Source organism: Protopterus annectens, chromosome 8.part0 (genome assembly GCF_019279795.1).
Source record: "Protopterus annectens isolate FY-2018-M chromosome 8.part0, PAN1.0, whole genome shotgun sequence".
NCBI lineage: Eukaryota > Metazoa > Chordata > Ceratodontiformes > Protopteridae > Protopterus > Protopterus annectens.
In genome coordinates, this window is record NC_056741.1 from 1,055,423,315 (window position 1) to 1,055,443,006 (window position 19,692).

At 39.4% G+C, this 19,692-nt stretch overlaps 1 pseudogene; it reads left to right on the forward strand.

Moving 5' to 3' along the window:
- Nucleotides 1-1,040: 1,040 nt before the first annotated feature.
- The window catches only part of LOC122809214, a 287,578-nt pseudogene continuing 268,926 nt past the window's right edge, over nucleotides 1,041-19,692 (forward strand).

Consider the following 19,692-nt stretch of genomic DNA (forward strand, 5'->3'; position numbering starts at 1 on the left):
ACAGTTAAATATATACCTTACTTCAATTAAACAATTGATCAATTAACTAAACAATTGATGTTTTAAAACTACAACATAAAATCTACGCATAAAATCATTTTATGTGTCCACTAAATTCAAAACAGCATATCAACACCATGCAACCCAAAGAAACAACATTAACATTCATCCAAACTTCTCGCAGAGCAACCAAAAAGTACAAACAGTAATTCATTAAAAAATAATTAATACAAAAGTAAGTACTTCATGCAACAATTCCTGATTGCTATACTAATGAAGAGCTCTACCTTTAAGAATAGGTTTAATGGTAACACTCTCGTTTAACCCACTGCCCCTATGCGCTCCCAATCTAAAAATCCATTTTAAGTTCAGCCTGTTCCGTTATATATATAGATAACAATATAGATGTAATCAAATAAGAAGTCATAAAATAAGAGGAACTTCTTTTTCTCAAGAAGAATTCAGAATCACATTTTCTAACTAATATGATGAAACCTCTTCACAGATGGTGAGGGGTTCCTTTTTTTTTTTTTTTTTTTTTTTTTTTTTTTTTATATATATCTCAAGAAGAATTCAGTGCACATGGCACACAAAAAGGATATTACTCTGTGCTGGGAAATAGTAATCATACATTCAAAAATAAAATACTAAACATATCACAAGCATAAAGAACAGTTAAATCGAACACACATACATAATCTTCTTCTTCTTTTGGCTAATACACATACATAATCAAAGAGTAAAATTCATATAGTCAAACCAAGAAAGTAAATGGAACAGTCAGATGTTTGTTAAAAGTATTTACAAGCAGACACACTGCTCAGCTTTATCACCTCCCAAAGGCCTTCCTGTGTAGAATTAATAATTCTGCTTATTACGGAAGTCTGCAAGATAAAGTATATGAAAAACAACACTAAGACTACTTCTATTTTAAAACAATTTGAGGGGAAATGTATAAGCTAATAAGAAAGTATCCGCATAGCTGCAGAGTTCTTTGGAACTGCACAGGAGATTTTGCACTAGGTTCTGGTCCTGCAATTGAAAACGTCAGTCACATGGTCCATGAAGCTGAAAAAATATATCAGTATGCTTTTCACAAAACACACACATACCTCACTATACAATAAAGTAGCAAAGAAGTACTTACGTGAGTGAAACGTTTTTATTCTTTTTTTTTTGCTACTTTTACTGGGACAACTTACTGGTAGAAGAAGATTGAATGTTCAAGCTTCTCTGGTGTGTGGTGTGCGTGTGTGTGTGTGTGTGTGTGTGTGTGTGTGTGTGTGTGTGTGTGTGTGTGTGTGTGTGTGTGTGTGTGTGTGTTTGAGAGAGACTGGAGAGAGATGAAGGAATCTGTTTGTTGTGGATCTTGATTAGTGGTCAGTATTTCATAATTTTATGTGTTTGCATTTATTTGAGAGGTAATGGGTACCAGAAGATAACAAGGAAAGGAAAAATGTCTGTGAGCATTACTTGAGTGTTTTAGGCATAACATTACTCTTGTAATTCGCAACTGGCATAGTAGTATTCACGGAAGCATGCTGATGTATTAATAGATATTCTGTAGGAAATGTTATTGATGCCTTTTTTTCATTTTTTTCATTCTTTTTCTAATAAGTAGTTAGTTGGCAGTAGTCAGTATATAAGTTGAAGTGGTGGCAGAGGTGGAGATGATAAAAACCTATCATACCTCTCAGTTTTCCAGAATTTTGCAGAATGTAGAGACTCATAGTTTTGGTCTGTTCCTCATATAAAGTGTGGCTTTCTGGCAAACCACTGAGGGGTGAACTCCCTAAATAATGACAGACATTTGAGTTTCAGTCTTTATATCCTTCCAATAATGCTTGTTAAGCAATTTTCTAACTTTATGAGGAATATTTAAAATCTGCCCCAGATTTGAATCTTTGTATCTCATTAGTTTTGGCTTTGTCCAGAATTCTTGGGCTAGGAATTTGAGGGGTTTAAAACATATTTTGATTTAACAGTTTTTATGCCTATGTGCCACACTTTCCCCTGTTAGATGCAATGCATACAAGGCATTATTTTTTTCTTCTTGATTTTGGTTGACCTACTGTTATCAACCTTTCTTTTTGTTTGTCTAGATGCTCTCTTAACAGTGTCAGCATCAGCTTTATAAATGGGATCCATAAATATGGGAGTGTGTATATCTGTATGCTTTACCTTTTCCATAAGGATCTAATGGCATCACATCTGAATATTAATCAGTTTTATAGTTTTGTACGAATATGGTATACAAATTTAGATGTTACCCAAACAGAAGACATTTTGAAACTTGATCTTTTAAAGGCATGAATCCTTAAATTAAAATGTAATATTAGTATTAGCGTAGAAGAAATACAAAAGTTTTAACTAAAATAAACATAAGGGTTTTAATGGGACATAGATAAAGGTTGTTGTCTGGTTATCAGATAAATATTGTTGTCAAACTAGATATGTTAAAATCATAATTGCATCATGTGTAGTGCCTTCCTTAGATATGTCATTTGATCTACTCTCTTATGCAGAGACAGTTTCTTGGTCTGATAAAAATGCTGTACAGTTTTCTGTAAAATGACAGATTGGCCTGTTTTCATTGATCTTTCATGGTTAAGAGATGAAATAGTGGTACTCAATAATGCTCCAAGATATATTTATTCATTTACTCACAAGGTCTATCTGCGCACAACCCATTTTTAGTGGATTCCCAGGTAGAAAAAAACAAATCTGTGGTTATATTGAAAAAAAAAAAGATCAGAAAAACAAGTAACAGTATCATGTAACATATCAGCTTAGGCACGTAAAAAGAATAATGGATAATTTGCGTAAATTACAAAATAAGTACGTGGCATGAGTTGATAGAAATGCGCCTAGTTTAGGTATTTTCAAGTTGCTTTGCCTTATTAGTGGATGGTACAAGATTTTTCTAGCTCCTGTCTCAGAACAGTGCTGAAGTTTATTGGATTTTCCTGTAAACTAATGCTGTTCCTGTAATGCAAGAAGAGAGCTGTATCTTAGGAGAAAGTACAGCATTTCTAACGCATGAATACTTCCCTAAAACTTACACAAGCATTACGACCATCATTATACATTAACTGCTCTGAATGAGCTACACCACACAGGTCTGAAAATCTAAACAGACAATGTATATTGTCTTCTAAACAGACAAGGTAGAGCTTCTTTCCTCATATTGTTTTAATGTAAAGAGCAAACAGGGTGATTTGAGAAAGAGTTCATCAAATGGTACACCCTCCACTGATGGAATATGAAGGTGTAAACAGTAGATATTTACCACCTTTTACTAGGAAAACATTATAATGAGGATCCATGCTGAATTAAGAAATACAAACCATAATGCAAGAACAAAGAAAGATGAGGTGTACTTGCCTGTCTTACATGCAGTACAAAGATACCGAGCATTGAAAGTAGAAGATGATTATCTATGCATGAGTGAGGTGAATATTTAGATTTAGTCCATTATTTCATGGCCTACTGGTCAGCATCACACTAGGTCATCTAAGACTACAAACTACCTCTGGACTTATTTCCTGTCTTAGTGCTTGCCCTTGTACAGGCCATTCAGGAATAGGCAGGAAGTGCATTTCCATGAATTATTACACAATTGCACAGAAGAGGTGGAATGTTTTAAGCACAAAAAATAAATACATACATTTGTGTGTATATACACACACACACACACACACACACACATACATATATATATATATATATATATATATATATATTTATTTATTTATTTATACATACACGCACACTCAAACACACACACACACACACACACACACACACACACACACACACACACACACACACACACATAGAGAGAGATAGATAGATAGATAGATAGATAGATAGATAGATAGATAGATAGATAGATAGATAGATAGATAGATGTTTCAACCTTTTTATTAACCTCATCAGCACAACCTAAGTCGATTGCTTGGCTATACTATAGCAACACAGTTTCTTTAAGGCTTTTTAAACCTAGCTGATGCCCATAAACATTAATTTGCCAGCAAAATATCCCAACTAACATCCATACCAAGGGTAAAAAGGTCGAACAGACAAGCCATTCAGTAAAAAGCTATTTGGAGCTTTTTGCCCCGGGCCTCAACTGAAAATTGTATTTATTTTATTTTATGTTTGTTGACTGGGAGAGTACAACTGGATACATGCCCATTTTCAGCAGAGGCCCAGAGAGAAAAGCTCCACAGATTAAGAACAAACAGCCATGTGATTTCTACATAGCAAGCAAGTATTCATAGGAAACACATGATTTAACAAGATTCCATAGTTTTAAAGTTACAAAGTACAATATTCATTGGTAGTCACAAATTTTAACAAAATTCCATAGTTTAAATTAGAGTAAAGTAGTACTTAGAATGTACTGGTTTCCAATAATAACACTGATTGAGACAAATGTAAGTAAAAGGGGGGTTGGGAGTGGATGTTAGGGTTAGTTTTGTGAGATGTGGTTGGGTTTAAAGTTGGAATGTGTATAATTGCTGACTGTTGGCATGGGTGTTTGCAGGTGAGGCACTATAAGGAGGAGTCACGAGTCTTCTTGAAGGGATAGAAGTGAAAAGGAGCACGAGAGTGGGTCAGATGGTGTGTATGATATGGGTCAACCTGGTAGGTAGCAAGGGCATAGCCATGCAAGTTTTAGGTGTTCTTTTAGTAGCTTTTTGAATGTAACCATTGAGTTGGCTGAGGCAATAACAGAAGGTAATGAGTTCCAAATTTTACTGATGTAGTTAGGGAAGAGGGAGTCACCTGCTGTGTTATTGCTTTTGGTCAGCTTGATTAGTCTTTTATCGCTGGATTGAAGTCATCTGGTATTAGTTTGTAGTTTAAGTAGATTAGATAGTGCTGTTTTATTTTCAGGAAGTAGTAGGAGTTTATGGGCGAAAGAAAGCTGATGGAATGAGAGGAGATTTGGGAATTCAAGCCAGTTATGTTGATTTAGTGAATGACAGTGGTAGGCATGGTAGGGGGCACCAGTAGCAAATTTGGCAATTTGATTGTAGCAGATGCTAAGCTTGGCGATTTCAGTTTTGGGTAGGTTGGTGAAGATGGGAGTGTCATAGAATAGTGGGGAGAGGAGGTGGGTTTGTGCTATGGTTATTCTAGCAGTTAGAAATGGTTTGTTTTTATAAAGACTGCCCAGTTTTTTGTGAATGTTTTTAATAGTTTGATTTATATGTAAATCAGACTTGAGGTTGTTGCCAATGGGCATTCCCAGCAGTTTAGTATGAGTGTCTGCAAAGATGATAGTCCCATCTCTGGGCACAATATTAAATGTACTGGGCATTGAGATGGATTTGTTTAGTTTAAATAGTAACAGTTTGGTCTTTTTTGGATTAAGTAATAGGTTTTTGTTAAGAAACCAGGCTTCTGTAATTTGGAAGGCTTTTTGGGTAATGGAGAGGAGTTTGTGTGGGTCATTGGCTGAGCAGACTAATGTTGAGTCATCAGCATATTGTATAACAGTTGCATCTTGGCATATGCTGTGGAGATCATTAGTGAAGATGGAGAATAGAAGGGGTTCCAGAGTGGCAGTGAAGATAGGTTGTTGTCCCATTGAACTGCTTGTTGTCTACCATGTAGATAGTTTTGGAACCGGGCTAGTGCGTGATCACTAAGGCCAAGATTAATAAGGGAGTGGGATATTTTGGGATGGTTGACCATATCAAAGGCTTTTGACAGGTCCAAGAATATGGCAGATGTAAGTTTACCTAAGTGCATATTTTGGTTGATGAGGTTTGTAAAGGAAAGAAGGGCTGTGGTTGTATTATGGGCAGGGTGGAATCCATGCTGGGTAGGAGAGAGAAGTTGGTTATTAAGTAGGTATGGCATAAGTTGGTAATGTATACATTTTTCAAGAATGTTTGCTAGTGGGGACAGGATGGACAGGGACAGGAAAAGGAGCACCTATGCCCAGTTGGATATTCCTGGTAAACAAATGTCAATAAATAAATAAATACCTAAAAACTGCAAGAAAAACCCAGCCAGTCTAGAATTTTTCACTGTGTGATACATTAAATTTCATGTAGTAAGAGGCCACAGGGTATATGCAAATGACCCCTTAAGGACATCAAGTGTTTCAGCTACATGGTTTCTGAATGCTCATGCAGATGGACTTGCTGGAACTTGCTGTACATGGTTCAGTCAAAGATAAAACTTTGGTTTAGAGAAGTATCATCCCAATGATGACTAGAGTCAAAGAAAAGATCATTCCTTTCAATAATTGGATAAGTAGCTGATGTCACTCCAGGGGTGTCCAGTATGTGTCTCCCCGTGATGAGATGAGATGATTCACAATCCTAATTGCCTTGCAAAGGATGGTCTTCACCTCTTCTTTAAGGGATTATACATATTGACCAGAGTCTTTGCTGCTTCCATTGTGACTTTTTTAGACAGAGCTCATCTAATGAACATTCCAAACTAACTAACAAATCAAATCTTAAATTGGACAACATTAAGGTGGCCCTTTTCAATGTTAAGTGTCTTAAAAATAAACTGTCCAGTTTAAAGGTGCTTCTATAACTGGAGTTAGTTCATGGTTGTGTTGTAACAGATATATGGTTCATGTGTAATAAGTTTCCCATCCATTAAGGGGTCCTTGCATATCACATCTTCAAGCCCACTGACAATGATGGAGGTGCCATAGTGTTCATCAGGGATGTTATCCCTTCCAGTGTGATACTTTGAAAACTCCCCATTTGAGCTCATCAAGCTTTATCTCACACTGTCAGAATTTCATATAATGGCTTGTTACCAATCCTTATCTATAGCCCCATGGAATCATGCAAACTTCCTCATGTTCCTTGAAAATACCCTTATAATAAATTGTTTTTTTAATCCTTGGTGACTTCAACTATCCCCTGTGTAAAAAACACAAAGTGTCATATGCTACAAAAGACACCAACTAAAATGTCAGTCAGAGGGAATGGTGTATCTGGCAGTGTGCAGTTTATGTTGGCAATATGAACAGGAAGCTGCTACAGACAGTATATAAGCATCAACTTGTGATTCAAAATCATAATCATAAAATGCTTTGGGCAAGCATGCATATTTTTGTTCCTCATTTAAGAAATTTTATTTTTTTTTGTTTTAGATCAAATTCAGAATATTAGACAAGAAGGTGATTTCAACACTGTCTTGAAATGCAAAGAAGTAAAGTGGTAGTTGAGACTGTCAGCAGATAAGCTGCTATGTTTAAATAAGATTATTAATATTTAATGTTTTTTAAACTAAATCCTATAAAGATTTTTGTATTCCAATATTTTAAGTTACTGTTAAAGCAATATCATGTTTACAGTGTGTTATCAGTATTTTTATTTATTAATTGTCAGTTTATTGGTAATTGGGTGATCACATGGTATGCGGAGGTAGTATATTTTTTTGGGGAACAGTCACACGCTTTGTTCTGAAGAAGTTTCTAAGTACAATAAAAAGAGATTGAAGCACTCAATTTAAAATTTAGTTTGTGTCTTTTGTGGCATATGACACTCGTGTTTTAATTGTTTTTTAGTGTAGCATAACATTTTGCCAGTCATCCGATTTTGGTTTTATTCACTCCTCTGTAAACTGGAGTACTTATACTTTTACTGCGGATTGTACACAACACTTGGGTAAACTGTCCAAAATTCAGCTGTGGCAGCAATACCTTGGACCTAGTTCTTACAAACTCATCCCCAACATGTCACCTGCCTCTGGTTGGCCCCTCATTAGTTAAGTCAGACCACAAACTGGTTACCTTTACCCTGCGAACATCCACACTCCTGATATCCAACACCACCCTCTTTAGGGACTTCAAAAAAAAAAAAAACTTTTACAATTGTGCAACAAAATCTCAAAATTTATCGATATTAATCCCACTGTGTTTCAAGAATATAAAGCTGTCTTTGTTAAGGATTGTTATGCTCAATTAGATAAATGCATAAACCAAGCAGCCCCCCCCCCCTCACCAGAAACAAATTACAGTAGCAAACTCAGCAAAAAACAGCCTAGAGGTCAGCAGAATTAAAGAAAATTATACAATAAAAGGAAGAAACTGCTTAGATTATCTTTTAAGACTAGAACCTCCCATCACAAAGAGGATATAAAATGCCTCAACAGGAAACTGAACACAGCTATAAAGATCAGAAAAATACATCCCAAGAATGTAGACTACCTCCTGAAACTAACAATAATTATGGGCTATTCTTTAGCTGTGTAAGAAAACTAAGGAATAATTCACATCACTCCCCCCACCATCTCAAAGGATCATATCCTTAATGCACTTTCCATGAACAAAAATACCTCTTTAAAGGGTCATATCACTATACCAGTTATATAATAAATATTGTCAAGCAGGCTCTTGCTTATCCCCTCCTTAAGTTGCTCAAAGTCCTATCTAAGATAATGTTCTTGAGTCATGTCTCACTGCTGTTGTGATTTCCCACCACTGATGAGGGAAGCTACAGACCCATTAGCCTTACCGAGCTTGTCTCTAAAGCCATAGAATACATCACCACTGACCTAATAAACCAGGACATTACAAAATTTGATCAGACTTGACTCACAATTATTTTGATTTCTTAAGGGTGCATCATGCCTACTAAATCTTTTGTGCTTCTTTGAAAAACTCGGAAGGTGGATGGTGGTCACACTGTTCACACGGCCTATTTGAATTTGGCAAAGATGTTTGACATTATACCACTTGATGGGATTATTAATAAACCAATGCCCTTAAACACTGATTCCTCTTTGGTAAGATGAACTGCAAATTATCTCAAGGACAGAACTCATGTTTTGGGAATAGGTGACCAGTGGCATTCCCTAATGTTCTGTACTAAGCCCTGTCCTTATTTGGCATTTATTTTTAGGGTTGCCACCTATCTGTTTTTTTGCAGATTATCTGGAAATCAAATGAATTCTCTGATAGTCCGAGAAACACTGTACAAACTCCAGTATTCTGTTTCAAAAAAGGAAACAGAATTTGTTAAATCGGCTGATTTATGATGCTTTTTTTTATATAAAAGCATAGTAAATTGGTTGAAAGCAGGCATCAGAAATAGAAAAAGAGGGTATTCCTGCCCACTGACATCACAATAACATCACAAAGCGGCGGCATTACAAGTGATGCAAGGGGGTTTAGCCACAACAAAAGGTGGCAACCCTATTTATTTTGCTGACCTAAACACTGGCAAAAAGTATGTCTGGCTGACTAAGTTCACTGATTGATGTAAGCTGGGTGTAGTGGTTACGTCAGTGATCTCTAAGTGTAGTACCTCGCAGTTAGTTCTGCGCATCTTTGGGCATGCCGTCAGTGATTGGCACAGACATGCCATCAGTGATTGGCATGCCAAATGGGTGGGGATATCGTGGAAGACTGACAGGCATACTAATTTGCATGTCAGATCATGTAAATTGCTAAATATTCATGCAAACAATGAACTCAAGCCCCCCTGCACCCAATTGTGGGGGTGCTGCGCCCCTCACACCTCCTGTTTCTGTACAGATGTGGATGCTTTAAGGCCAGCTACCAGTTCAGCACTGAAGAAGTGCTGTTGCCCTCTTCGGGAAACATTTTCAGCCATTAAAATGTAACGGTATTCTATCTAAATAAACAGAGTCTTGTTGCAGGTTTCTATAGCAAATGGTTGATGAATTTCTTAATTCAGAGTGTTGGAGTTATGCAGGTTCTGTAAGTCTGTAATAATAACTGTCTTTTAAAAATTTTATAAGCATAGCTTCTTGTGGTTCTACAGGTACTCAATATTAATGACATCCCCTACCGTCTGCAGATGAATATTCATGCGGCTGCTGCCTAGTCAGGCCTGGAGACGTGTTTGGGGCGGGATTTGCTAATGTGCATCCTGCGAGGTACTACACTGGTAGATTACCATTAAGTCATGCAGTGATACTGATAACCTTCATATAGAACCAACGTATATTGGCTTTGTTTTAGTCTCATAACCCTGGCTGTTTTGAGTAGGAATGGAAGTGGTCAGTGTGATTGACATACCTAATGCCTGTGATGTTGTATGCAATGATGCATGATTGATATGCCATGCAGATTTGGCAGTGACATCATGCATACATTGCTTGCTGATTATTACATGTGAGTTGTGAGTATTCCTGTGACTGTGAGGCTCCAGAGTTTCAGCAGTGTTTCAGCAATTAAGTGTTGCAGGCCTTTAATTTAACTTCTAAGACACTTCCCTTTGCCTTAGGTCAAGGAATCTTTTTTAAGGTAAGGTAGATTGAAGGTTGTCTTGCATAAGAACATTATTTTTTCTTTGGATGTTTCCTGATAAACTAGCATTTAACACCTTATCATTCAAAGGCAAGTTTCCTGATCTTTGAAATGCAGATTAGTCTTAGCACTTCTTACACAAGGGAAGAAATGCATTTTATTATCTGTATTTTCTGTAAGAAAAATGGCATGCTTTGCCTTTAGTTCTTTTACTTTTAAAATAGCAGACAACAACTGCCCTAGTGCTACTGCAGGATTTTCTGCTGCTGTACCAAATCTGTTGCAATTTCTTCAATCATATCATTATACATAGACATCAAGCTGCCAGAATTATGTCTATGTATACTGATATGATTTAAGAAATTTAATTTATTAGATCCCTATTTAGTTCCAGAGTGTACCCTGGTAACATCTTAGATGATGTAAAGGACTATGTTATAAGAGAATGGGAGGAAATATCCTCCCATTCTCGGGAAAGAATTAACTAAGAACATAGACATAGAGTTAAGCAGTACTGAGGCACATTACAGGGGTCTATATTATAAGATCAATGGTTAAAAACAACGAACAACATATGGTCGATGTCTTCAAACGTCGACCTTATAAAAACACACACAAAAAAAAGAAAAAAGTACCCTAACGGGTTTAAGCAGGGGGGGCAAGCCCCCATGCACCCCCCCGCTACTTAAATATACCAACTCCGAGACCGCACTACATTGCAGTAAATGGAAATCTCCCCTTATGGAGATTTCCATTTACACTCTCGAGATTATGAAAGTTCAATATTCTCATGTTGACAATGTCACGTTCAACATTGTCGGCTTTTGAGAATAGAATATAGGCCCCATTACAACAGGGCCTTGGAATATTCTCCCTGTGTGAATAACATAAAACAAATTCTATGTAGAAATTGGAATATATTAATGGCGAATAAGGAAATTAGGAAAATAATAGGGGATACACCAGCATTTGTCTATAAAATGGGTGGAAATATCAAGAGAAATTTAGAGAGAATGAACAGAACAAACACACCAGGCGATGTGGTAGCTGTGGGCGGTGTCATGGCATTTTAGAGGAAGAGGGTATAGTCCTGGAAAATGTTAACAAGACCAAGATAACCTTTAGGCAAGGGATTTGTAACTCCGAGTATATTATATATATGGCCAAATGCATGACCTGCCCCAGCTACTATATAGGTAAAACAGAGAGACCATTTAAGAAAAGAATTTATGATTACACATATAGTATTAGAAGGAAGGACAGTAATAATGCCGTCTATAGACACGTGGACAAATATGGAGACACTCATCTTTTCAAATTTGCAATTTTAGAGCAGGTTAGATTTGGACCGTGTGGGGGTAATTACAAGGCACTTTTAGGACAAAAAGAAATTAAATGGCAAATTTTGACAGATGCGGCAAGTGAGCCTGGATTAAATGAATCCATTATTATTAAACTTATATTGCAGTTGCAACAATAAGGGTGTGTTATGTTTGAACAATTGTTTTTTCCAGTACATATTCCTTTTAAATATGAATTTACATGTATGTACATGGAACAATTAGATTGCTTGCAAATATTGGTATATTTTTATATAATGCTTCCATCTTTGCACATTTGCACATTTGCACCTAATATATTGTATATAACTTATTTTATTATATTCTAAAAAAAGGTTGTAATAATGTAGTTCATGTAGTCAGAGGCTGTTAATGTGTGTTTTATAAAAGCAGGAAATAAGTTAGTAGAACATTTAAGCATTAGCTTTGAGCTAACTGTAGGGATGTCTATGTAAATAATGTGCTAGTTCACTTTAAATTGAATATAACATTTTAATTATTTAACTGGGTCTTAAGGCACCAAAAATGAAGTATATAAGTTAGAAATTGAATGATTGTTGTATTCTGCTGAAGTCCACATTGATGTGGATGAAAGTGCTAAATGAGTACAATTTTTAACTTTCCCCAGGATTCATGAAGCTCGGCGCAAGGCCGGTGTAAGGCCTGCGCCGGCCGTGTGGCGTATAAATGGTGTAGTAGCGCCATATGCATATTAATGAAGGTGCGCCGCTACCACATCCACGTGCATAGGACACGTGCGCGAGTGCATGGGGCATTACTAAGCTGTGGCCGGATGCGTGTCAATGTCGGCTGGTGATGAGCAACCTAAACTGCTGAATATTATAGCCTGCCTGCAATAGTAATTGCACCTATCAGTATCCGTGGATAATGAAACGTATGCAAAGCATGCAAGACAGTTCCCAATCACACAAAATGGAGAACCAAACAGTAATGCACGCAACATAATATGAGTTACCATCCATGGAACAAATGATATTTAAAATCGTGTGTCCGTAATGTACTGCACTGTCAGAAGTTATACCCAGTGGAAGTGAAGCGCATCATGTCAGAGCGCCACCAATACACACGTCTAGCCCCATGGGTATGGTCACCAGCAGTCCCACAGTGGTAGTGATAGTACATAGCTGGGCAGTTGTGGCTATATAACAACCGTAAAGAAACCTGACAGTCCACATTGTATACCAAACACACACAAACATATGTATATTAAAATGTGCTATACACATGAACGTAACCATCACATACACATAGGATGCAATATGCGGAACCAGGATATCCAAAAGTAGAACCCATGCATGCAAATGCAATACGCAACAGTCCCTGTATAGCACATAACCCGCACCCATGTCCAAATGTCCACCAAATCCAGCTACCAGCCTTGCGCATCTGTACACCTACACATAGCGGGTATTCCCCATATGTAGTAGGAAGTATCATCCTAGGCAGTGTCCGGATTGCAAATATTTTTCCCATGTTTGTAAACATCCCATCACAGGTACATAAATCCAAATGCCCGCATGTTAATGTTACGGCAAAATGTGTGTACATCCCGCGTGGGATAAGTAACCTGTTGAAACCTCAGAGTTGTTTACACGCCACGGTGTCCATTACTGTACACATCTGGACAAAACATGTATGTGTAGTCACGGTACTGGTCAGTATCTACACAGACATGCAATTCATACTACGCAGGATGGAACAGCTGTCCACCATGCAGGTCATCCCACTAGGGTTGCCACCCGTTCAGATGGTCAAGGTGGGACATCCCTTGTAGAAATGTGAGAATTTGCAGGATAAAACATACCCCCGGCCTGTGCAAAGTACAGAATTACACGTGTATGCCAAGATAAAAGCTAATGCCATAGCATTTGAATAGCTTATCTATCCCAAATAATAGTTATGTGTACCAGATACAAAATACCTGTATCATGCAACTAGTACAGAAATGAAGAAATATATTATTGTCTTAAAATCACAGGACATTTGCCATGTCTTAGGTGTCATCGCAGGACACAACTGTCCAAAGTGGGACCTCCCCTCGCAAAGAGGAACAAGTGGTAACCCTACTCCCCACTGAATTATCGACAGTATATATTCAACTCAATCACATACCGACACCACCTCTCAACCTATTACAGCAACAAAACCTGGACAAAGCCTAAAAGGATGGGTGGACAAATAGGGACATATGTAATTACTGCTCTCACAAGCTTTGAAAGTTCAAGGAATAATAGTATGTACATAAGCAGGAAATGCTGTGAAGGATGTGGGGTAGGCCCCAGTATTACAGAGGTCCATACATATATACTGTAACAAGCCGTCACATATGTTGACTGTACTACTGCATACCCATAGTTAATTCATAGTTAAGTCATGTGCAGAATAATAACCCTCTTAAGAATGAATACAGGAAATAGTCAAACGTGAATTGGAACACCACTCACCGTGGACTATGTATCATAACCGCCCCCCACCCATATTATGTATTGCCAACATCATAAGCTGCTGACAGGTGCCCAAACACCTGTTTCTGTAAACACAGGTTAAATGTTTAAAATGGACAAACCCTGTCCATGTGCTTTGTCTGACATTTGAACACGGTCAGGGCAGTTCCGTTCACCAGACGGACAAGCCTAAACCCAGATCACCACATGAACACCCTGACAGTTAAAGACCTGTATGTGTCAGTGCTATAAGTCTTTGGGTTCTGAATATCCCTGCAGTGATGAAATATGCAGTGTGGGTTCAGAGCAGTAGGGAATAGGGAATGTGTAACATGTAGTACCCCATTTTTCCCAGCAGGAGAATGGATGCCTGTGACGTAAGTGAAGCGGTGAGACATATGTTAATGTAGCTATGTACTATGGGTATGCATATAAATGAGTCAGAACACCAAACGTATAGTGGTTACAGCATCCGGCCAACGTGAATGCAGTCCTGGTTGAACAACGACTGCAGCACATATAATGTGAAAGCGTAATGAATGCGTCTGTGATGTACAGACAGTTAAATATGTAAAGGTGAACGTGTGTTTCGCAAACGTCTGTTAACCATATTACAGATAATTACTGGTACTGTCACAAGTAATAAAGCCCACGTAAGCACAAAGACTTACTAAACATATGTAACCCACAATAAGGATATGCATGCGCGCCTGTGCGTAACCCACAATAAGGAAATGCAAGTGTGCCTGTGCGTGTGTGATCCGCTCACAGCATAGTAAATGAATGCTGTTTCCCCCATGTTAGTTATACATGGCTCAAACCTGTTAACCTCGTAAAGTATGAAACCGGACAAAGCCATGCAAACTACTGGTACAAATAGGGACAAACACCAGATATGTGCCAGAACAAACATAGAAAGTGGGTAGAATAACGGGTGTGTCAGTAGCATGGATTCTCTGAAGGTTACGCAGTCGTAACCTGAACTGCTTGCCAGAAATCCCCACTGTAAGTCCCAAATGAAATGCCACGACATTGCCAGATAGACACATGTTTATTTAAAACACAGCAAAGATAAAGGGGCAAGCAGCTGTACACTCTGCGACAATCTGTATAATGGAATGGTATGATATGGATATAGATATATGTGTATACACATAATCCACAGACGTAAACCAAAGCAAGTTATGAAATGAGGATTGTACATGTATATATGTATACACAACAGACTTATGTCCCATAGATATGACATATGTACATAAATAGGCGACGTTATATCTAACATGGGTAGACAAACAGACATGCAGGAAAGGTGAATGAACCGCAGCATTCCAAACCAATGGCCAGAAAGTGACAGTCCAGCAAGTTCTACACTTTAAACATGCAGATAGGTGTCCATTGCAGAACTCCAAAAATTGAATCTTACGTAGTGTCAACCGACATTGACACAAAACAAGTGACCGCAGGAAATACGAAATAGTTGTACATGCAACAGTATCAGGTGCAAGGGTGACGACACGTGTCGATAGAATGTATGACGTACGAACTGATATCCGGAGAGTGGGGAGTGCATATAAGTGTCTCCACACTTCAGTACTGCACACATTAAACATGTGTAATGGGTACTGTAGAGGGTTGTCAGGTATGGGAATCATGGGTATGCAGAAATGGGCCTAGGTGTTGTTTGGCAGGGATTTCGTAGGCCCGCCCCATGGGAGTGATGTGGGTATAGCACACGCCTATATTCTCAATAATGGGGCAAACCATCCACTGGATATTGCGGAAACCATTTTGGCAATATGTAGGGCCCTATATCAGTGTCATGTAGGCGATTATCATGGATGGACATGTGTACGACCAAGATGGTCCCCATAACTGGCAAACTGTCAGAATAACACAGCTGCACTAAGGCATAGTACATGAAATACAAATAGGGACTATATTAGATATACCCCAGACAAAGTCAGAACGTCGTGAGAATACTGGCGTACACATGAATACGGATGTTATGAGTGTTACTAATCATGTAATGGAAATGTCAGTCACTATTATCTACCGCACAGTCCGTAATGCCTTGCCAGTAATTTACCAGAAAGGCACATCACTATGACAAATGTAACAAGGTCAAACGTCAGGGCATTTACCCATAATGTGTACAGGTTAGGGGTATGAAGGTAAGCTGTCCAAAATACATATACAGAACTAGTGATACTAGGTGGACAGGTGAGAAGAAAGACATCAGGACAAATGAAAAAACATGTATAAGACACACGCATGTACTCCGACAAATGTGAATGACAACGTATGCCCTGTGAATGTCAATGTGGGAGGTTAATAGACACAAAAGTAATGTGTCCCTCAGGGTGTCAGGCAGTGTCACCGTAACAATGTCCAGTCCCCCAGACATGTACGTGAGCTCTGCCACTGACGGAAAGCGCAAATACCGGCGCACACATACGGTACATGATAGATCAATTAGTGTGGATAAGCAGCTGTTGGCCTGTGTGAGGAATACAACTGTCTGGGTGGGTGTGTCCTGCAATATAAATGTAATGGCATGAGGCCTGTGATGCCGCCATACAGTGTGTGTATTGGTGTCAGAAAGTTGATATTTTGTTACAGACACATACTCCGCAACTGTACAGATTTACGCAGAATGCGCCGAGTTCTGCCTCATATGTTTGGTGTGTTCCACATAACAACAGTAACATTCTGGCACTTTCATGATAACTGAAGACATGAAATAATGACAAACATGTGAGTAAGACACCAAATCCGACAGAAAAGGCATACTAATCCAAAACCTATTATTGTGTCATCTATCTACGTTTGTAAGAGCAACATGTCAATACTGCCCCTATGTGTCCCACTATCAGATAAGGCCTTGTCCAGCAACTTGCTCTAGGTGGTTGAGTGGTATGAACAGAAACAGATCCATGTGTGAGGAAACAGCAATATCGACTGCAAGATAATGCAGAAGGTATGACATGCGCTGCAGTAGGATGTGCAGTACTGTCCGCAGGTATGTGCTGACATGTCAAATGATACAGCAGTCTACATGAAGAACCTATAGGGCTGTCACCTTTACAAATGATGATAGTGGGACATACCCAGAGCCATGCACACAGCACAAATAGACATACACACATCAAAACTAGCCATGATACATGAAGCCTCCGGCGTGTACGAGTACAGAGTACAGCAAGGATAGATGTCTGCCAAGATATACAGCAAACGCCTGTAAGGGAGTGTAACACCGCCCATAACACGGATGTTGCATGGACAATGCTGGGAGTTGCAACATACCTCATTGGTATATGAAAGCTATGCAAGTATGCGATACATGAAACTGTCAGCTGTCCATGCAAGAGCAGAGGTATGGGCAGAAAATGGATTTTATATATATATATATATATATATATAGAGAGAGAGAGAGAGATACAGACATACACACCCACACACACACACACACACACACACACACACACACACACACACGTGGCAGGGCTGGTAATCGAACCTACACATGACTACCCTATCACACAACAGCATGACGCATTTACAGAACATGCTTCCGAGATTACTAAACACAGTAGACACACAGGCATTCTACTAGGTGCGTGTCAACATCCGCAAAGACAAAGACGTCAGCAGGATACATCTGTGTTGTGAAGCATCTAAAAGCATAACCTGAGTCCCCAGGTGGACAGGAGCATGCACACACACATACCCATCTGGCAGGCCTGGGAATTGAACTTACACCTAACTACCCTATCACACTACAGCATGACGCATTTACAGAACGCGCTACCGAGATTACTGAACACAGCACTCCCAGAGGCATACTTCTAGGTGGGTGACATCATCCGCAAAGGCAAAGACGCCGATAGGGAATGTATGTGTTGTGAGGCATCTAAAAGCATTACTGTGTCCCCAGGCAGTTGAAAACACACACACAGACTTGGAAGGGCCGGGAGTTGAACACACGCCTACCTACTCTAACACACTACAGCATTACGCATTTACAGAACACGCTATCGAGATTACTGAACACAGCACTCCCAGAGGCATACTTCTAGGTGGGTGACATCATCCGCAAAGGCAAAGACGCCGATAGGGAATGTATGTGTTGTGAGGCATCTAAAAGCATTACTGTGTCCCCAGGTAGCTGGAAACACACACACACACTTGGAAGGGCTGGGAATTGAACACACACCTACATACTCTAATACACTACAGCATTACACATTTACAGAACGCGCTACAGAGATTAATGAACACAGCACTCACAGAGGCATACTTCTAGGTGGGTGACATCATCCACAAAGGCAAAGACGCCGATAGGGAATGTATGTGTTGTGAGGCATCTAAAAGCATTACTGTGTCCCCAGGCAGCTGGAAACACACACACACACACTTGGAAGGGCCGGGAGTTGAACACACACCTACCTACTTTAACACACTACAGCATTATGCATTTACAGAACACGCAACCAAGATTACTGAACCCAGCACTCCCAGAGGCATACTTCTAGGTGGGTGACATCATCCGCAAAGATGCCGATAGGGAATGTATGTGTTGTGAGGCATCTAAAAACATTACTGTGTCCCCAGGCAGCTGGAAACACACACACACACACACACACACACACACACACACACACACACTTGGAAGGGCCAGAAGTTGAAAACACACCTACCTACTCTAACATACTACAGCATTACACATTTACAGAACACGCTACCGAGATTACTGAACACAGCACTCCCAGAGGCATACTTCTAGGTGGGTGACATCATCCGCAAAGGCAAAGACGCCGATAGGGAATGTATGTGTTGTGAGGCATCTAAAAGCATTACTGTGTCCCCAGGCAGCTGGAAATACACACACTTGGAAGGGCCGGGAGTTGAACACACACCTACCTATTCTAACACACTACAGCATTACGCATTTACAGAACGCGCTACAGAGATAACTGAACACAGCACTCCAAGAGGCATACTTCTAGGTGGGTGACATCATCCGCAAAGGCAAAGATGCCGATAGGGAATGTTTAGAGAGTGAGTGGTCTGAAAGCATATTACCGCCCCAAGGTAGAAGTACACAAACACGCCGGTGCTGTCAATGGGCCAACTAAATGTCTATGGAGCACAACAACACTGAATAGGTATGGGATGCACCACAGACAGTACACCCTTCAAGAGAGCAACAAGTGTATTCAATGTAGACATTCATCGTGACATTGAAATTGGACATCTGGTGCCTGAATGACCACCATGGCTATACAGGATGTCAATGGCCATGCCCACACGCTTAGTATCACACGTCTGTTTGGAATGTACTGTCTGTCCATCTACACAATGGTGTACTGGGCATGCTCACACACTTAGCTGTTGCAAAGGGCCAACTTGCATGCACACGGAGTGTAATCACGGAAGGGCGCAGTGTGGAATGTACTCTGTGTCCATCTACACAATGGCATACTGGGCATGCTCACACACTTAGCAGTTGCAAAGGGCATTCTCACGGAAGGGCGCAGTGTGGAATGTACTGTGTGTCCATCTACACAATGGCGTACTGGTCATGCTCACACACTTAGCAGTTGCAAAGGGCCATCCTGCATGCACA